Source organism: Lutra lutra, chromosome 15, assembly GCF_902655055.1.
Source record: "Lutra lutra chromosome 15, mLutLut1.2, whole genome shotgun sequence".
NCBI lineage: Eukaryota > Metazoa > Chordata > Mammalia > Carnivora > Mustelidae > Lutra > Lutra lutra.
In genome coordinates, this window is record NC_062292.1 from 43,385,833 (window position 1) to 43,404,066 (window position 18,234).

The window sequence follows — 18,234 nt, forward strand, 5'->3', positions numbered from 1 at the left end:
AGCTCCTGGCTGGCTAGCTAGAGCGTTTCTTTACCTTCATAATTCCCTGCCTCACTCAGGAGTTTGGAGAGTGGGACCAGGAATTGGAAGAGACACCAAGAAAAGAAACACCTTGACAGGCAGAGGGCTGCTTAGGCCTACATTAAGGATGCCAGGCTCAAGTGGTCTTCTTCACAGGTCAGAGCAGCAGAATTTTTTTTCTTTTTTTTCTTTTTTTTTTTGCATGTTTAGAGGATGCAGATGAAAGGTGGGCAGGAATGAGTAGAGACAAATCCCCTCTTTATCCCTTTTAAAAATAGGCTTCTGATTTGGGGAAATCTAAATCCAGCATGGAAGTATCTACATGTAGGACACATGCAAATCTATGCAGATAAGTGCAAATGAGCAGCTCTGGGCTTTTCAGAGGAAGTCCTTGCCAGGATTTTTCTAGCTTGAGCAAGAAACCAGGTAGTCTCAAAACCTTCGGATGCTTATCAGAACATCTTACTAGAGCATAAAGTTATCAGTAGAGAGAACATAAGGAACTCAACCAATATATTTATTGAACATCTCCCACGTGGAAGGCCTTTAGGTATAGTCTATTAGGGTTTCAAAAACATGATTTTAAATCTATAGGATACACAAGAGAATGCAGGTGCCGTCCCCGGGCAAACCCACCAGTAATACTCCCTTCTCTTTTCAGGTCCTAGTGAGTGAGCTGGCTGCTCCGTGCCTTGCCAGCCTGGGTCTAGTGCTGGCATCTCCTCCTTATCACCCCTGGTTCCTGTTTGTCTATCAGTAGCCCGGCCACTGTGGCTCGGGACCCTGGCTTAAACCAGCCTGGGGGCCTTATCTTATCTCCCGGGCTGCCTTCCCAGTAGCCTGTTGGCTGCCAGGTCCTAGTCTCTTAAAGGGGCTGCACTGCGTTCCCACTCAGTCCGATTGTCAGAACACCCCCAGAAATCTAGCAGAGCACTGCTGGTGGAGGGTCCGATTCATACCACCCCCTCCTCACACACCCTCTCCCAGCTACCTGGCTGCAGGGCTGCTGCTGGAATGACTTATTGACTTAAAACAGGGAAAGATGCTGATGTTGTTATATGCCTCTTTAAATGCTTATCATATCATGCAAATGCCCAGCACCTCGGTATTTCCAGGCTCCTGCTCTGTTAAACTGAGTTTTTAAAAAGTGGGGAGGGCCTCAGCATACAAAGTCAATATAGAAAAATCCATAGTGTCTCTATATACTAGCAGCAAACAATGAAGATTGAAATTTTAAAAACACTATCTCTAATAGGATTAAAAACATGAAATGTTTAAGGAATAAACTTGACAAAAGATGAGCGAGACAGACCTACATACGAAAAATTATAAGACACTGCTGAGAGAAATTAAATAAAATACAAATAAGAAGAGATATATCCTCTTTGCTTGGATCTCCAATTGCTAAGTTTATCAATCCTCCCCATATTTTTCTATAGATTGAACACAGTCCTTGGAAGTTCTTTGTAAACATTGGCACACTGATTGGGAAATTCATAGGGAAATGCAAGGGACCTCTAATAACTAAAAATCTTTCAAAAGGAAGTACAAAGTTAGGGGTGCCTGGCTGGCTCGGTAGAGCATTGACTGTTGAACTTGTAGGTTGTGAGTTCAAGTCCCATGTTGGATGTAGAGATCACTTAAAATTAAAATCTTTAAGAAAAAAAAGTACAAAGTTATAAGTCTTAGACTCTCTGACTTCAAGAATTTTTATGAATCTAAAGTAACCAAGACAATGTGGTATTGGCATAAAGATATATATACACACACATAAATGGAACAGAACAGAGAATCGAGAAGTAAACCTATGCACATATGGTCATTTGGTTTGCCAGAACAGTATAGAAGCAATTCATTGAGGGAATGACAACCTTCTTAATACATGTTGCCGGAAAAAACAGAGATCCATATACCAAACATGAAACAAAGCCAAAACCAAGCCCCCTGACCCCACCTTAAAAAATTAACTCAAAATGGACCAAGATCTAAATGTAAGAGCCACAACTATAAGATTTCTAAATATAAGAGCCACAACTATAAGATTTCTAGAAGAAAACATAGGAGAAAAATCTTAGTGATTTTCGGCTTGGCAAATTTCTTAAACAAGACACAAAATTCGCCAACTTTAAAGAAATGATCAATAAATTGGATTTCACCAAAATAGCAAACTGCTCTTCAAAAGAAATTGGTAAGCCAGAAACTGAGGGGCTATGTTTGTGAAATATACAACTGACGTAAGATTTTTATCTAGAATGTATAAAGAACTTTTACAACTAAACATGAAGGCGGCAAACAACACAATAAAAAAATATATGAGCAAAACATTTAAACAGACACCCCGGCAAAGAAGATACACAGTGTCAAATAAAGTACATGAGAAGATGCTCCACGTCATTAGTCATTAGGGAATGCAAACTGAATCTGCAATGAAACAACACTACACCCACCCACCAGAATAGCTAAAATTAAGACTAATCATACCAAGTGTTGACAAGAAGGTAGGTGAATTGGAATGCATCCACTGCTGGTGAGGATGGAAATGGTACATCCACTTTGGAAAAGTTCAGCAGTTTCTTAAAAAGTTAAACATAGAGGGGCGCCTGGGTGGCTCAGTGGGTTAAAGCCTCTGCCTTCGGCTCTGGTCATGATCCCAGGGTCCTGGGATCGGGCTCTCTGCTCAGCGGGGAGCCTGCTTCCTCCTCTCTGTCCGCCTCTCTGCCTACTTGTGATCTGTCTGTCAAATAAATGAATAAAATCTTAAAAAAAAAAAAAGTGGAAAAAAAAACATGGAGTTATCATATAATCCATTGTTTCTGAGGTATTTACCCAAAAGAAATGAAAGCATATGTCCATACAAACTTGCTCACAAATGTTCACTGCAGCTTGTTTGCCAGAGCCCCAAACTGCAAAAACAAACAAACAAACAAACAAAAACGAATGTCCACGAACAGGTGAATACAATGCATGTGTTACATCCATACAATGGGCGAAGACTTGGCAATAGAAAGGAGTGAATTATTGATACATACAACAGCACAGACACATCTCAAAATAATTATGCTGAGTAAAAGAAGCCAGACCCCTCAACTAAAAAATGTGTACTGGGGGCACTTGGGTGGCTCAGTGGGTTAAAGCCTCTGACTTCAGCTCAGGTCACGATCCCAGGGTTCTGGGATCAATGGAGCCCCGCAGCGCACAGCGGGCTCTCTGCTCAGCAGGGAGCCTGCTTCCCTTCCTCTCTCTCTGCCTGCCTCTCTGCCTAATTGTGATCTCTGTCAAATAAATAAATAAAATCTTTTTTAAAAATGTGTACTTACGATTCCATTATATGAAATTTTAAAATGTGAGCTAACCTGCAGAGACCACAGATTGGAGGTGATGGGGAGGGGGGCCAGAGGGAGGGATTTCTGAGAGGAGGAAAGAAACCAGGGGGTGAATTGTGCTTGTAGCTTCACAAAACACAGCAATTTTTATCCTTTAAACAGATGATGCAGTTTATCTTACATTAATTATAACTCCATAAAGTACAAAAACTTTTATCTGAAATATTAAAACAAAACAGCCCAAAACCTACTCCTGGGTCCTACCTGTTCTGTTCACATTGTGATGGGATATGGGCCTGTGGGGTGGGGGGTGGGGAGAGGCAGGGGCTCCAGCTCTGCGAGTGACCCGCTTTAGTCCAACAGAAATGCTGGTTTAAGGGGTGCCTGGGTGGCTCAGTTGGTTAAGTATCTATCTGCCTTTGGCTCAGGTCATGATCCCAGGGTCATGGGATCTAACCCGCATCCCCTCCTCCTTGCTCTGCCAGGAGCCTGCTCCTCCCTCTGCCTGCCTCTCCCCTGGCTTGTGCTCTCTGTCAAATAGATAAATAAAAATCTAAAAAAAAAGAAAGAAAATGCTCGTTCAATGCAGGAAGGGGTATGGGCTCTGAATCAGCCTGCGCACCTCTCACGGAGTTAGGTCAAATAATGTGGCAGAGAAAAAAAGAAAATAAAAGAAAATAAAAGAGAATAAAAGAAAATAAAAAGAAAATGTAGCAGATCTGAATATGGTCTTAATAAAAATAAGGGATTATTTGTCTTATGATAGGAGAGAAAATATGAAGTATAACCCTTGATGATTCTCATCGTTATCTTATTTGGTTCTTTTATGATCCCACGAGGTAGGCAGAAAAATATTATCACCTCCCATTTTAACAAAACCCCTAAAGTTCCAGGAGATAAAGGGTCTTGGCCAAGATAAGCAACCTCCCCTATGGGAGGGAAGGCTAGACCCTGGTGGGCTCTCTTAACTTCAGTCCTTAGCTCTTTCCTGTTGCCACAGACCTGTCCTCAGTGGGGCTGACACCCCACCTGTGTCCCTCCGTCCTGACTCAGCTCCCAGAACATGGAACGTGGACCAGTGTCGGGGTACCCACCCTGCCCCGGGTGCCTGCGCTTGGACAGTGGTCAGTTACAGAGCCGGAAGGGGCTCCCAGGACGGATGAAAACAGGAGCAGATAGAGGGTCAGAAGAGGATGGATTAAGGGGAACCACACAGTGTTAAGAGAGAGGAGACTGTTAGAGATGACAGGATCCAAGGATCTAATCAGATCACACGTTTGATGAGAAGGGGGAGGGGGACAACCAAACACCACTCCCAAGGCAGGAAGTCTGGTGGGTGTGGAAGCAGCTGGAAGCTGTTAGAGGGCTCCAGGCCAGAGACCCGGCTGGGCTCCAGGCCTCTGTACCCCTCCTCTCTCTCCTCTCCTCTCTGTGCCCCACCCTCCCTCCTCCGCCACTATGGCCAGGGTACAAGAACAGTGGCTCACTGGGAGCCCCACCTCTCTCTCTCCCTTGTCCTGAGGACTGGATGACAGGAGGGAAAACCGCCCCTGCAGGGCAAGGGGGCACGAAATGTAAGGGCCATCTAAAAATCAGTGATCGAAATTGATTAATATTTTATTCATGGAATAGGTTTCAAAATAAAAATGTCAAAAAAGATCCATGATAAATGACCTGTTTTAAATAGAAACCGGATGGGTATTACTGAATTTCCCTGTTGTCTGAGCACTAGGGCTATAGATCCTGTCTTTACTTAAAACTGTTGATACTGTGTTCTGTAAGAAATTGGAGCCCTAATTTGATTTTTTTAAATACCGCCCTTGATAATTGAGTATTGTGACACCCCTTCAATGTTGCACCGACGAGGGGACTCCCCATCCCTCACCTTAGTCAACCCTGCTCCAGGATGAGGCTAGGAGGGCCTGGGAAGGAGCTGGGAAGACTGGACAAGGCCCAGAAAGGGCTAGGGAGGGTCCCTGCACTCTTCAAAAAACCTCGAGGCTTGTATAACCAAAAAGAAAAAAAAAATGCTGGCAAATTCTTCTAGATTAGAGGGGAGTAAAGAGACATGGTCCCGGATTTGGATTCTAATGACTTTATTGGGATGACTGGTAAAATTTAAATGAGGACTGTATGTTAGATACTAGTCCTGCATCAAGGTTAAGTTCCCTAAATCTGTTCATCTGTACAGTGGTTATGCAAAAGAATATCCTTGTTTTTAAAAAGAAGGGGAAAAAAGAGGATGCAGAAAGATGGGCCCCTGAGAGCCTTGAGAGCTGCCTGAAGCCCCCGCCCCTCTTGCTCTCGCCCAGCTCTCCTCTGATTCAGGGCAGTCCCAAGATGGAACAGTAGGAAATGGGGTTGGCAGAAAGTCTTGTCCAAAAGATCGGGTATTGGAAGCCTGGCTGGACATTTCCCTCCTGAAACAAGAATTAATTTTGAATTCCCAAATCACTCCTCACCCTCCCCAGGAAGACTTGACAACTGGCACAGAAACGAAAGGGAAATTAACACCTCCCCAAGTACATTCTCTGCCTCACTTTCGGGGATCAGTACTGGGATCGGTACTGGGATCCTGCCTGTGGAGCAGGAACCTGAGAGGTCAGGTAAGTAGCCTGGAGATACAGGCTTAGGAAGTAAGAGAGCAGGGATTACAGCCGCCCAGGACACAGTCCAAAGCCGGCGCTCTTCCCACTTCATGTTAGTTGTGCAACTTGAAATTCCCTTCTCATGCATCATCCTACAAACTAATCCCTCAGTTTATTTTTACTGAGTTGAATCTGCATCAGTCTTGAGAACTTTGGCTCTGGCATCAGACTGCCCCCTTTCCAATCCTGGCTCCACCAGGGACTGACTAAGGGGCTCTGGGCGGGTAAGTCAACCTCTCTGTGCCTTCATTGCCCCATCTGTGGAAAGGGGTAATATATGTACCTACCTCACAGGTTTGTCATGGGATTAAATGAGATCATACAGGTTGGGAATTTAAGAGAGGGAACCTAGTAAATAACCAGTAAATGCCAGAAATCATTCTCATCTATGCCTCTGCCTTGGACAATTCATTCATAGGAAACAATGGCCTAATCTGGACTATAAAGCCCCTTCGCATGTTGCTACCTAAGAATGGATCCTTAATAATTGCTCCTAGAGAAGTTCTTCAACAGATGGCACTTAGCGGTTCCTAAATCTCGTCTACCATGCCTTTAAGCCACTACGCACCTCGGCCCAAGTGATCATTTGCGGTGGTCCCTTATTCCCCATCCTCAGAAGCCAGAATCATCAACACCCGAGAATCACACGTAGGAGGAGGCCTGCCCCTAGCATACTTTGAACTGGGAGACAGATATTGTTTTCCTGGGTCATCTCACACTAGGAAGTTGAAAAGTAAGTCAGTTCCAGGGACTAAGCCGCTGGGCAGGAGTTAACGGAGAAGATCCAAATTCTAGTGCTTACACTGTACCCATCCAGTGATATAATGCGAGCAAGTGCTTGGCCCTTGGAGCCCACTGGGCAGGACACAGAGAATCACCTTGCCCAGAGCGTGAATGAGAGTGAAGAGAAGGGCCACGGAGATCAGAGCTCTTCAGGTTCTCCAAGAAAAGCCCCTCTCTCGGGCTAATTTCCCATCAGGAGCCCTGTCCCCATTACAGAGGTCTGGGTTCAGCTAGGGAGGACCCACAGCGCAAGAAGGAGCACAGACCAACGGATTATTCATCGAAGGTGCTACAGCGAGGCAGGCCAAGGGCAGGGTGGCCAAGTCACGTTTAGCCAAGATGGTCTTTCTATGACCAAGGCAGGGCTGAACCAGGGCAACTTTCTAACTACACACAGACTCTTGAGAAGCACACACAAGCTTGCGTGGGGATGGGTGAAGCACGGAAGACACTGGGAGGAGCAGGTCTTGAGGACAGGGCTGTGCGAATTCAGTGACAGCGAGGGAATGAGGGCTGGGTAGTACATGGGTACACAGGGATGCCAGGGCTGAGCCCACTCCTGCACGGTCTGAAGCTTATTCAACTGGAAGGGACTTCATCAAGATAAAGGCCACGGATACAAATTAGACAGGGTCTTGGAAGGTAGGGTCTTGCAGCTGAACTGCACGGCTCATGGCAAGCTGGGCCCACACCTGTCCGCATCTCTGAGTGTCGGACACATTCACTCACCTGTGCTTGTCTGACCCTTCCTGCCTCCCCTTAGCACGACTTTGCCTTCCCTTCACTTGCGCTCTGCCTGCCCTGATACTGCCTATGGCAGACAGCACGAGTCATTGCCCCCATACCTGGAGTTACATTCCTCCCTACCTCCGTGCAACAGGTATCGGGGTTTTGCGCTATGCTCCAACACACAGATGCCCTACACCATCACCACAGAGTCCCATCCCACCCCACCAGCCCCGCCTTCCCCGGAAGGGAGTTGCAGGGGCCCTCCAAGCTGCCAGCAGGGGTGAAACCACAGCTCTCCCTGCCGCCTGGCCCCTTGCATTCCAGCCCTGAGCCCAGAGTTTGACCTTCTCTGCGACTGGCTGCAGATGTGTTCTGTGTTACAGAAATAGCCGGGCTCCTAGGCCCCTGCAGGCCCTCCCTCTGCTCCATTCGGAGACACCCCCACTTCCCAGGCTCCAGGGGAGTCAGGCGAGATCAGAGGGAAGTGCTCCGTTCTCCAATAACCTCCCACAGGCCCGTCACAGAGCAGAGCCAAGAGGGGCCTGCCTCCCCTCTGCTCCTTCCAGCCCCAGGACTTCTGCTCCATGTCTGCCATTACAGCAGATGGAGGGAAGAGGTTTGGCAGAGGAAGGCACAAAGGAGGGTGTATAGAAAAAGGGATGTAGCGCCGTGAAAAGAGTATATCATTTGGCACCTGTACAATTCGTCCCTTCTCTGAGGTTCATTTCGATAAAGGGCAGCAGCCAGCCAGAAATCCAAATCCCCTATACCCCGGCCCAAATTCCCATTCTCTCATGTGAGAGGATGATTTCATAGTCACTGATTCAATCCTAACTTAAACAAGATGGTGGGCATCGGTTCTCCTCCTACGCCCAAGATGGAATGAAGGACAATGGATTCAATTACATTATGAATAACTGAGTTTAGAAACTCCGACTGTGAGGTTTTTAGATGTTGACACCCTAGTGTCTGATGGAACAATAAAATCTTTTATAAAGGACTTCACTAAAAGGATAGAGTTTTACATGTGGGTAAGATGGGGGACTGACCGGCCTTCTAGGTTCAGGTTCTATGCCTTTTCCACTCACAGGGAATAACACTGATGCCACACCATGCCCTGGGTGCCTTCAGTTGTACTGCTGGGCTACCGACTAGGTACCCACCAGTCCCCATGATCAGGTAGGACAAGAGATGAACAAGAGAGGTCAGGGGTGTGTAAAGTCTTCAAGCCAAGGTCCTCTAGGCTTGGAAGCCCAAGAAGGGCTAACATGTACTAGAAAGTACCCACCCTTCATAGAAACTGTCTCCACCCCAACAGCCACATAGTCACCATGGTAACAGCTGTGTTCCTAAAGCTGATGCCAGGCTTCCTTACAGGGGTAGCCACCTGGTTTCAACCCAACCGAAACTCTCTCCGGGGCTGGGAACTGGGACTGAGAGAGAAAAGCGATCAGTCCTTCTCAACCTGCATGCCCGAGAGCCGCTGGAGGCCATCTTTTGTACCCTGTACGCGGACCATGAAGCTGGGCAGTCTCTCTGCAGTGAGAGGAAAGACTGAAGCCAACACAGGCAGAAGAGCAAACCAGCACCGTACTTGTGGCACTCGGCTTCTTGGTTCTCGTTTGTTCTTGGGATCCAGACATTTCTCTGACCCTTACAATAAAATCCCCTTTGGGCCTTAAGCTGTCTTGAGTAGCTTCAGAAGCATGTACCCAGAAGTCCTGACACCAGAAAGAGGGGCAAGATGACTTCTGGAGGACCCAGCGTCTCATCAACCCCGTGCCACTGGTTGACAGGAGGAGAAAAGGAAGGTAAGTGGAGGAAGAAGGAAAGGGATTGGGATCCTTGCCCAAGGGCCCCAGAAAACCAGGCCAGCCTGGAGATGAGGCCATCAGAGTAGACAAGGATGAGGGTAAGGGTCAGAGAAAACAGGAAAGTTTGCTACTACTCAGCTTAGAAAAGCTTCTGGGATGTTTAGGAGGGAGCCGGCAACCACAGAGGGGAGCTAAGATCCCCAAGGAAGGCGGCAGGTGACAGAGGGAGGTGGGAAGTTCTGGGCCAATAAACGTACTCAGCTTTGAGACATGTTCTCAGAGGACAGCCCTTATCCAGGGCAGGGAAAAAAAAAAAAAAATCTTGTCTTTGTTCTCCTGCATTTTCCAAAGCAAATGTGGGTCTTTTGCTGCCCCAGAGCCTCACAGCGCTCTCAGGCCAAGGGATCTGATCTGCCCCTCGGGTCTTCTTCAGATAAGCTACTTCCCTGGCACCAATATCATGAGCTAATGGTCCCTTTAAGAATTTTTTTTTTCCTTTCTGTTCTCTAGTTGGAGAGAAGTTGCTCAGCTTGCTGGAGCAGATGTTCCTTGTTCCTATGGCAACAAACCGACTACCCTTCCTAATGGCTATCTTCCTAGTGAAGGACACGGCACAGCCACTCCCTTACCAGAGCAGAGTTTGCTGGTGGCAGGCTCCTCATTGGAACACCATGGACACCTGTGTGCCTGGATTTTAGGAGTTCAGATCTTATCTGACCTAGTGATGGCCTGGGCACTGCAGCTGTCCTCTGACAGTACACAGAAAGTAGAAGGAGGGGCCATTGCCCCCATCACAGACCAATGTCCATCTTTCCAATGAAGGGTTAAAAGCACATGATTCAGCAGATTAAATTAGCACTTCCTTTGACCTTTTTTCACATCGCTAATGAAGACCAGTGAGACCCCCTAATTGAATTCTTATTTCAAGCTACACATCACTCTCACCCATATCTGGGCTTTGGGATCCTTCCAGAGAGTCCTTCTCGGAAGACCAGTTCCTACTCGAGGCAAGACTTCTACAGTCAAGCAACGGGTGGGGAGGCAGGAAGCGCTGTGCATTCCTCTGGTTCTGCACGGGGGTTGTTTCCACTGCAGATGATGCTTCTCTCGCTAAACCCAATCTGACCCCATTTGTTCTTGGCTCTCTCAGCCCCCGTGAAGCCAGCTGGATTCTTCTTGTAAGCCACAAAGCTGACTGAACTTTAGCTTCCTCTCTTCTGAGCTTGTAGCCTACTGGGATCCCACAAGTCAATGTATAAATAAGAACAAGCCAATAAACGATCCCTATCAGAGGGCAGAAAGCACCTCATCACTGGGGCCATCGCCAAAGTCAGAGCGCCCCACCCCCACCCTCAACTCTCTTTCACTCGCTGCTAGAGAGGTAAAGTGTCCCATACCTTGGAGGCAGAAGCCTGGCTCTGGGCGCAGACAGCTCTGGACTGGAATCGCCCATATTGGCTGAATGGCCTTAGGCAAGTCACTAATCCTCTCTGAGCCCTACCTTCCTCCTCCAAGAAATGGGAATGCTAATTCCACCAGATAGGATTCTACAAGGCAGTCCAGAACCCCAGGGCCTTAACAGCATCCCCAAATACACAAACATCTAAAAGTTGAACATTTTTTCCTAACTCAATGCATGGCGGACGCCAACCTAACTCGAACCTAATTAGCAACAAAGCATGACCTGAACTGGCATGAGAGTCGTCATAGCTTTTCTTTGTCCCAGTTACGTGATGCTTTAGATAAGCCTTTAGATAAGCCGTACTGCAGGAAGATTAATATGTTTGAGTTTGGCGCTGCTCCAGACCCTACTTGAGGTTTGATGTAGTATATAGTACACGCATCACATTACCCACAGGCCCCAGGAGTTCAGATGACCAGTTACGGTCTATACTGTTCCTCTGGACCCTGAAGACAGGGGTTTCGGGAGAGCCACCAGAGTTATTGTCTTATTCCAATCTGGATCTTTCCTGGGTCCCTGGTTCCTGCAGCCTTGAGCCGGGTCCCTGGAACGCAAGCTGGCATGGGATAAGGGAGAGGATCCAAAGACCAGCCCATCAGCCTGTAAGAATTTGCTGTCTTTCCACCTGAACAGAGCAGGCAGAGGCCATGTATTGTCATTATATGATTGGAATTCAGGTATAGACATGCCCCAATATTCCAGGCACGCCGCCCAACTCCCCACCTCACTGCACTTCCCACCCTCTCTCTACCCCATTACCACCCCACAGCTCCACCTGTGCGACCCATGCCCGAAAGGCCTTCCCAGGGGAACAAGTGTCCAAGCCTCAAGGAACACTAAAGGGATGGAGGGGGCCAAAGTTTGCAGAGAGTTGGGCCAAAAGAAGGAAGAAAAAGATGATGAAGATGGGCTGCTCTGGGGGGAGAAACAAGATCGTCCAGCACGCGGTGGAACAGGCTTGGTGTGTTTCTCCTGATGCTGTTTTGTGGCCCCCAGGCTTTTAAAATTGGAAACTAGCCCTGGCCAATAACCATGAACAATACTGGGCAGTTGCTCCTCTCAGATCTCTAGGCTCCAGCTGTGCATTTCAGGGATTTACCGGTGGTTATGAAGGACTTGACACATTCTGAGGCACAGTCATCCCGGTAGGCTTCTCAGTTCTGACCCCGGCTCTGCTGTTGTAAGAAAACCTGTCTCATCCTGCCACCTCAAGCCAAAAGACCCTCCTGACAGACGTGCAGCTGCTGGACACAGACCTGCAGACTCTACCTCGTGAAGCAACGAGTCTACCTGAAGTTCTGGGAAAGGCCCTGCTGTCCATCAGATGGAGAACTGAGGTGTGCAGTTAAGTGGGATGGTGGCCATCAAGTTCACTTCCCTCATTTTACAGATGAGGAATCGGGAGGCCCAGAGATGGACTGAGTTGCCCAAGATCATGCAGCCAGTTGAAGACAAAGGTGGCCTTGGAGTCCAGAGCTTGCTTTCCACAGTCTTCACTGTGATAAGGACAGGGACATCTTGAAGGTCCCAGTCATGTTCCCGTTGACCTTTATAGTCAGAAAAAGCCATGCTGAGTGGTTAACACCTTCTGCTCTTTGGGCTTGAACATCAGAAGAGATCCTAATCTCCAGGAGTTTGACTGTACGCCCTGATTCTGTATCCCAAATGTATCCAAAGTTTAAGACAAAATCCTCATGAAGGCCTCCCTAAGGAAAGCCACCATCACCAGTGACCGGAGATGTGCTAAGAGAACCACCGTCGTGTCCCCATCACCTGCCTGCCCCACACCCAGGTAAGAGCCATCAGACAGACACTGTGGAGGTCTCTACCTTACAGAAACTGCTCAGGGGGCAGAGATCTTTAATTGACACTTCCTGGGTCCTTTATCACTTTGTCTCCCTCCCTGTGGCTACTTTGAATAGGTCTGTGGTGTCTGTCATCAGTCGCAGCTGTGAGTTTTTCTCCAGCACTGTTCTGGAGGGCTGTACTGTCCTACTGACCCGTCACTACCCAGCAATCTCTTGGAGAAGAAAATTTCACGCACCTGGCCTTGGTCTTCCAGGTCAGAACCTGAGGCTCCCGTGTTTTTCACCAGCTTGTTCTGTGTCTCCCTCTGCCCCAGGCAAGCTTGAAGTGAGGCCGTGCTACTCACTCCTCCAAATTTAACAGCCCGAGTTAAACCTCAACTGCTTTCCTAGGCTTGGAAGGCTCTTGTTTCAGAACATGAAAATGGGGACAATCAGAAAATTCTCTCCTTGGCATCTGCTTTCAGAAAAAGGGTCCTAGAAGGGGCGCCTGGGTGGCTCAGTGGGTTAAGCCGCTGCCTTCGGCTCAGGTCATGATCTCAGAGTCCTGGGATCGAGTCCCGCATCGGGCTCTCTGTTCAGCAGGGAGCCTGCTTCCTCCTCTCTCTCTGCCTGCCTCTCTGCCTGCTTGTGATCTCTCTGTCAAATAAATAAATAAAATCTTTAAAAAAAAAAAAAAAAGAAAAGAAAAAGGGTCCTAGAAGAAATTTCAAAATGAGCATCTAGCTCAATGTCTAGGATGATTTCAAACCGATTTTCCCTTTCACGCATTCTCCCCTACAGGTCTGCACGCATGTGCACATCCAACCGCATGACTCAGGCTGGCAGCTGGGGCTGCCTGGGGATTCCCACATATTTGTTGCTATTCCGGGCCTGACTCCTCAGAAGGTAGAAGGCTCAGACATTCTCATGGCTCCAGGAGCCTGTAGATTTAGGAAAGTTCCAGGGATATTCTTGTGAGTTCAGGAAGAGCCACCATTTCAAAAACTCATAGCAAGATGTTTAAATGCCCTTAACTCTTGACCATCGAAAGGGGTATTTCCGAATGACTAACACTGGAGACCAAATGTGAAATAAACCTCTTGCTGCTCCCAAAATCCAAGCCACAAATTCCCGCTCTTCTCCAAGGATAGAAAATGACTTCCATCATTTCCAAAAGATAACTACAGGAATAAGAATTGGCAAAGCCTGATCTTGGAGCCCCTCAAAAAAGGGAGACTCTGACTCTTGGATAAAGAAGAAGAGGAAGTAAGAGCACATTCCTTTGCCAGAGCGTGGCCTTGTCTGGGAGGTAAGATCCTCCCACAACTTTTGAAAATGAGAAAACCAAGACTCATTATGAGTTTATCATGACCCAAGGACCCACAGGGAAAGAACAGTGGTGACAAGGTCCGAGTTGGGGTTTTCAGGAATCCACCCAAAAGAGCTGTTATCAGGGAGATTCTCATCTGTTTGGAGAAGGTCCTGCCTGGAGGCAAGATTTTTGGATTTCGTGCACGAGTTAAATTTCAAAAAACGAAATTTAAGGAACCACTATGAGGCTGCCAACTTTTTTTATTTTGCCAAATAAGGACATTTTAAAAACCCAACTACCATCTACTCTCACCACCAGCTCATGAAAAGAATAAAAAAGCCATAACCCCAGAATAAATATTGAAGCACATCTTCTGTCCCTGAAAGAAAACCTTTGAACTGAATACAATTGTGCTTTCGGGGAGGGGGGGAGGGTAATCAGTATGTTTTCTCTATTTCTCTCATTTCACCTCAGACTGGTGAAAACTCTTGTCACTGACCCAAAACTGATCATCATTGGGCCAGATGACCTCTCTATGCCCCTTTTAGCTGAAGGCTGGAAATTAAGAGGAAGACCCTAAGGTTTAGAGATCGCACCTTCCCAGGAGACCTGAGCTGGGCAAAGGTGGGAGAGAGATGGGGGGAATCAACAAACATGCTATGGGAACACGCTCTCAGCTACAAAGACCTGAACAGACGTTAGTTGCCATGTTCCTAAACCCAGTGTTCAGGGAACATTGACTTCCATGTGGAGCGTCCCAAGTTTTGGGGAGCCCCTGGACTGTTCAGTCCCCTCTCCTGTTGAGATAAGCCGGGGAGAAGAGGGAAGAAGGCAATCTGCCCCACGGAGTCAAGAATTACCCAAGAGATAAAGGCAGCCTCTGGTGAGTGAGTGGTTGAGGGGCATATATTGTAGGAATGATATTCCGTCTTCCTTATGGGACTGCAGTTAGACTGTGAGACCCTTGAAGACAGAACTAGTTTTTTGTTGTTGTTGTTGTTGTTTGTTTTTTTTAAGAGAGAGAGTGTGGGGGCACCTGGGTGGCTCAGTGGGTTAAAGCCTCTGCCTTCGGCTCAGATCATGGTCTCAAAGAGTCCTGGGATCGAGCCCCACATCGGGCTCTCTGCTCAGCAGGGAGCCTGCTTCCCCCTCTCTTTCTGCCTGCCTCTCTGCCTACTTGTGATCTCTGTCTGTCAAATAAATAAATAAACTCTTTTTAAAAAGAGAGAGAGAGAGAGTGTGCATTCTTGCACAAGTGCGGGGGGCAGTGAGAGAGAGAGTCTTCAAACAAACTCCAGGCGAGTGCAGAGCCTGATGCAGGACTCATTCTCACCACCCATGAGATTTCAAACTGAGCCAAAGATCAAAGTTGGGTGCTTAACCAGCTGGGCCACCCAGGTGCCCCCAGAACCAGATCTTGTCCACATCTGGACCTCAGTATCTAACACCATGCCCGGAAGGGGAAAGCGATTGGTAAACATCTTCTGAACTCAGAGCCAGAAAGGGAGAGTGTCTGCGAAAGCATGCTCTGCGCCGGGGAGCTCTGCACAGCTGAATAAAAGGAAGGGTTATTGCTATCTGTTGGCCAATATTGCACATCACACCATCTGTCAAATATACAAAGACACTGCAATTCTCTTTGGAAGTACATGGTGATGTAAATAAAAATAATTTTTAAATGCTCATAGTTTCAAAAATAATCATACTGTACAACCCATTCATTATATTGCCTAATAAACAACTGTGTGATTGCATCCCAGATTCAACTGCACTAGGCCATTTCCTTGCTGAGAATGTGTCTTTACAGTCCTTTGTCCTGCCCGCATCACTTCTGCTCCGTCTGTCTCATTCAGAAGTCAGTAGACAAACCCTGGTTCTCTCACCTGCCAGAGGTCATATCTGTATTGAGGGTTGAGGTTCCTCGGTTGCCTGCAGCTCTGGAAGGTACCAGAGCTTAGGACTCCCCAGTCCCCTCTCTTTATTCCTTCCCACCTGCTCCATGTTCTGCCTCCAGCTCACTCTGCCACACTCCACTTCCAATGCTTATCTCATCACCCTAAATCTGCTTTTCAAAAGCTACCTCCGGGCTCTCGCCAGGCTCATGGGTCTGGCCCGCCCGCCATCCCTGCCGGATCCTCCCTCACAGCGTGTGCTGCCCATGGACATGACTGTGCAAAGAGGTCTCAGCAGCCAGGGCAGGCTGCCCACTCCCCAGGCCCCCGTGGGAGGTAGGCCTCTGCTTTCTGCTCCTGGCCACTGAGATACACCATGCAAATCCTGGGGAGGCAGACCCATGCAGCCAGCCTTACCCGCCTCCCACCAATCCCCTCCCCACCCAAATGTCCACTTCCGGGAGAAATGCCAAGCCCCCGCCCCCCGCCTGTGCCCTCTCACCCACCCGCCCTGCCCCAGGCATTGGCTAGCATCCTGCCCAATTCTGAGACCCTGAGAAGAAAAGGCTCCTGGCACTTGTCTCTGACAGCTTTGAGCTCTTTAGCCTGATTCAGGCTAATTCCTCCCACCGGTGACACCTTCCCGCCACACAGACAGCTACGGCGCTTACAGTTAGCTTCCAAGCACCTGTAAAACCCAAGGCGGGCTCTGGGGGCATTAGCCCTCTAGACGCCTATCTCCCGGACAGACCCATGTCCCTAAGCATCCTCTGTGAGCCCCTCCCTCCGAGTGAGGAAATAGTCACATTCTGGAAGTCAGAAGGTTTTTCCTAACGTTTTGATGGGAGACTCCCAAGGAAGATGGACATTCATGGGACATTCTTATTTGTTAGTAGAGAAAAGAACTAAATGAAAGAAGAAGGAAAAGAAAATTTGCTTTCCAAATATAACAGAAGGGCCCTCCAATACACACACACACACACACACACACATTCTTTCTCTCTCCCCCCTTCCCTCCTGCCTCCCTCCTTCCTTCTCTCTGTCTCACTCATTGCAAACCACTCTTCTTTGCCCAACATGTGCGTCCTGCCCCCCTCGCAGCCGTCCTCTGCACTGGAAGCCTGGGTAGCCCCAGTTCCTCCTAGCGTAGGGCCCCCGGACCCCAGATTTTACCTTCCATGCTAGAAGTCAGGAACCAACTGGAAGACGCAGACAGCTGATTGGGAAGGAAGGAAACAACACTCCAGATCAGAGAAAATTGCCAAGGGTGACCGATACAGCTCCCATGAGAAGGAAGGAGTCAGGGAGAGAGCCGGAGAATCCAGAATTTCCCTAGCCTTCCAGGAAGGCTCTGGTGTCAGCTCTCTCCCGGCTCCAGCATGGACTGAAAACCAGGGGAAAGTCTCCTGATAAAGCGGGGGTCTGAAATCTGAAACTGCAGGTTGGCTGAGTCCTATATAAACACACTCACACCCCCGGTTCCTGGGGTCTGGTGGCTCACCCGCCCTTCCTCCCCTCCCTCCCAGCCGGCAACTTGGTAACATCAGACAGCCCTCTAGCTGCGGCTCCTCTAGAAACCCCGAGCGGAGCCAAGCAGAGCCTGGCAGACACAGGAAGGGCCCTGTCAGGCGCTGTCCACCTCTCTCCCCGCCCCAAGTGGCCCACAGGGCCAAGACAGAGGGGCAATGGGCAAGTTCTCAGTCTAGGAGCAGAGATTTCTAGACTCCTCCACATCAAGGAATACTTTCCTAACATCAGATTCCGGATAACCAATCCGGCATATACTGATTGCTAAACTCACCTTCCTCTCTACTCCTCTTCTGACTTTCCGCATCTGGCTCTTACCAAAACCAGCCCTTTACCTTACAATTCACCCACAAGAGGATTAAGCCACGTGAGAGTGAGAAGGGAAAACATGGGGACAACAGCCCCATTTTGCAGATGAAGGAGCTGAGGCCCGGAAGAAGAAATGGCTTGTCAAAGCTGGGGAGTGACTCCCGCCTGATTCGGCTTCTTGGGTGACTTAAAAGTCAGATGGAAAAAAAAAAAATTAGACGGAATCCCATTTTAATACAAATAGATATTCACTTGAAGCACTGATTGAAAGAAAAATCATTTACCGTCTCTGGGTCTCAATTTCCTGGGTTGTGAAATGAGACAAAATACGCCACCTGAGAGAGTAACAATTTAAATAAGGTGACAGGGGGCGCCTGGGTGGCTCAGTGGGTTAAGGCCTCTGCCTTCGGCTCGGGTCATGATCCCAGGGTCCTAGGATCAAGCCCCGCATCGGGCTCTCTGCTCAGCAGGGAGCCTGCTTCCTCCTCTCTCTCTGCCTGCTTCTCTGCCTACTTGTGATCTCTGTCAAATAAATAAATAAAAATCTTTAAAAAAAAAAATAAATAAATAAATAAATAAAGTGACAGGTATAACAGGGTGGACTGGGGGGAGGCCCCAAGAAAGATC

The 18,234-nt window shown here is 48.2% G+C and overlaps 1 protein-coding gene across 14 annotated transcripts in view; it reads right to left on the bottom strand.

Moving 5' to 3' along the window:
* The window catches only part of PLEKHA6 (pleckstrin homology domain containing A6), a 140,752-nt gene that overhangs the window by 58,053 nt on the left and 64,465 nt on the right, over positions 1-18,234 (bottom strand). The window contains exon 1 of one of the 14 annotated variants that reach the window (XM_047704477.1): positions 16,945-17,200. The exons of the other annotated variants lie outside the window; for them this stretch is intronic. The gene's annotated coding sequence lies outside the window, so the exon portion shown is untranslated. Of the gene's footprint in view, positions 1-16,944; positions 17,201-18,234 lie in introns of those variants that run through there. 14 annotated transcript variants of the gene reach the window in all.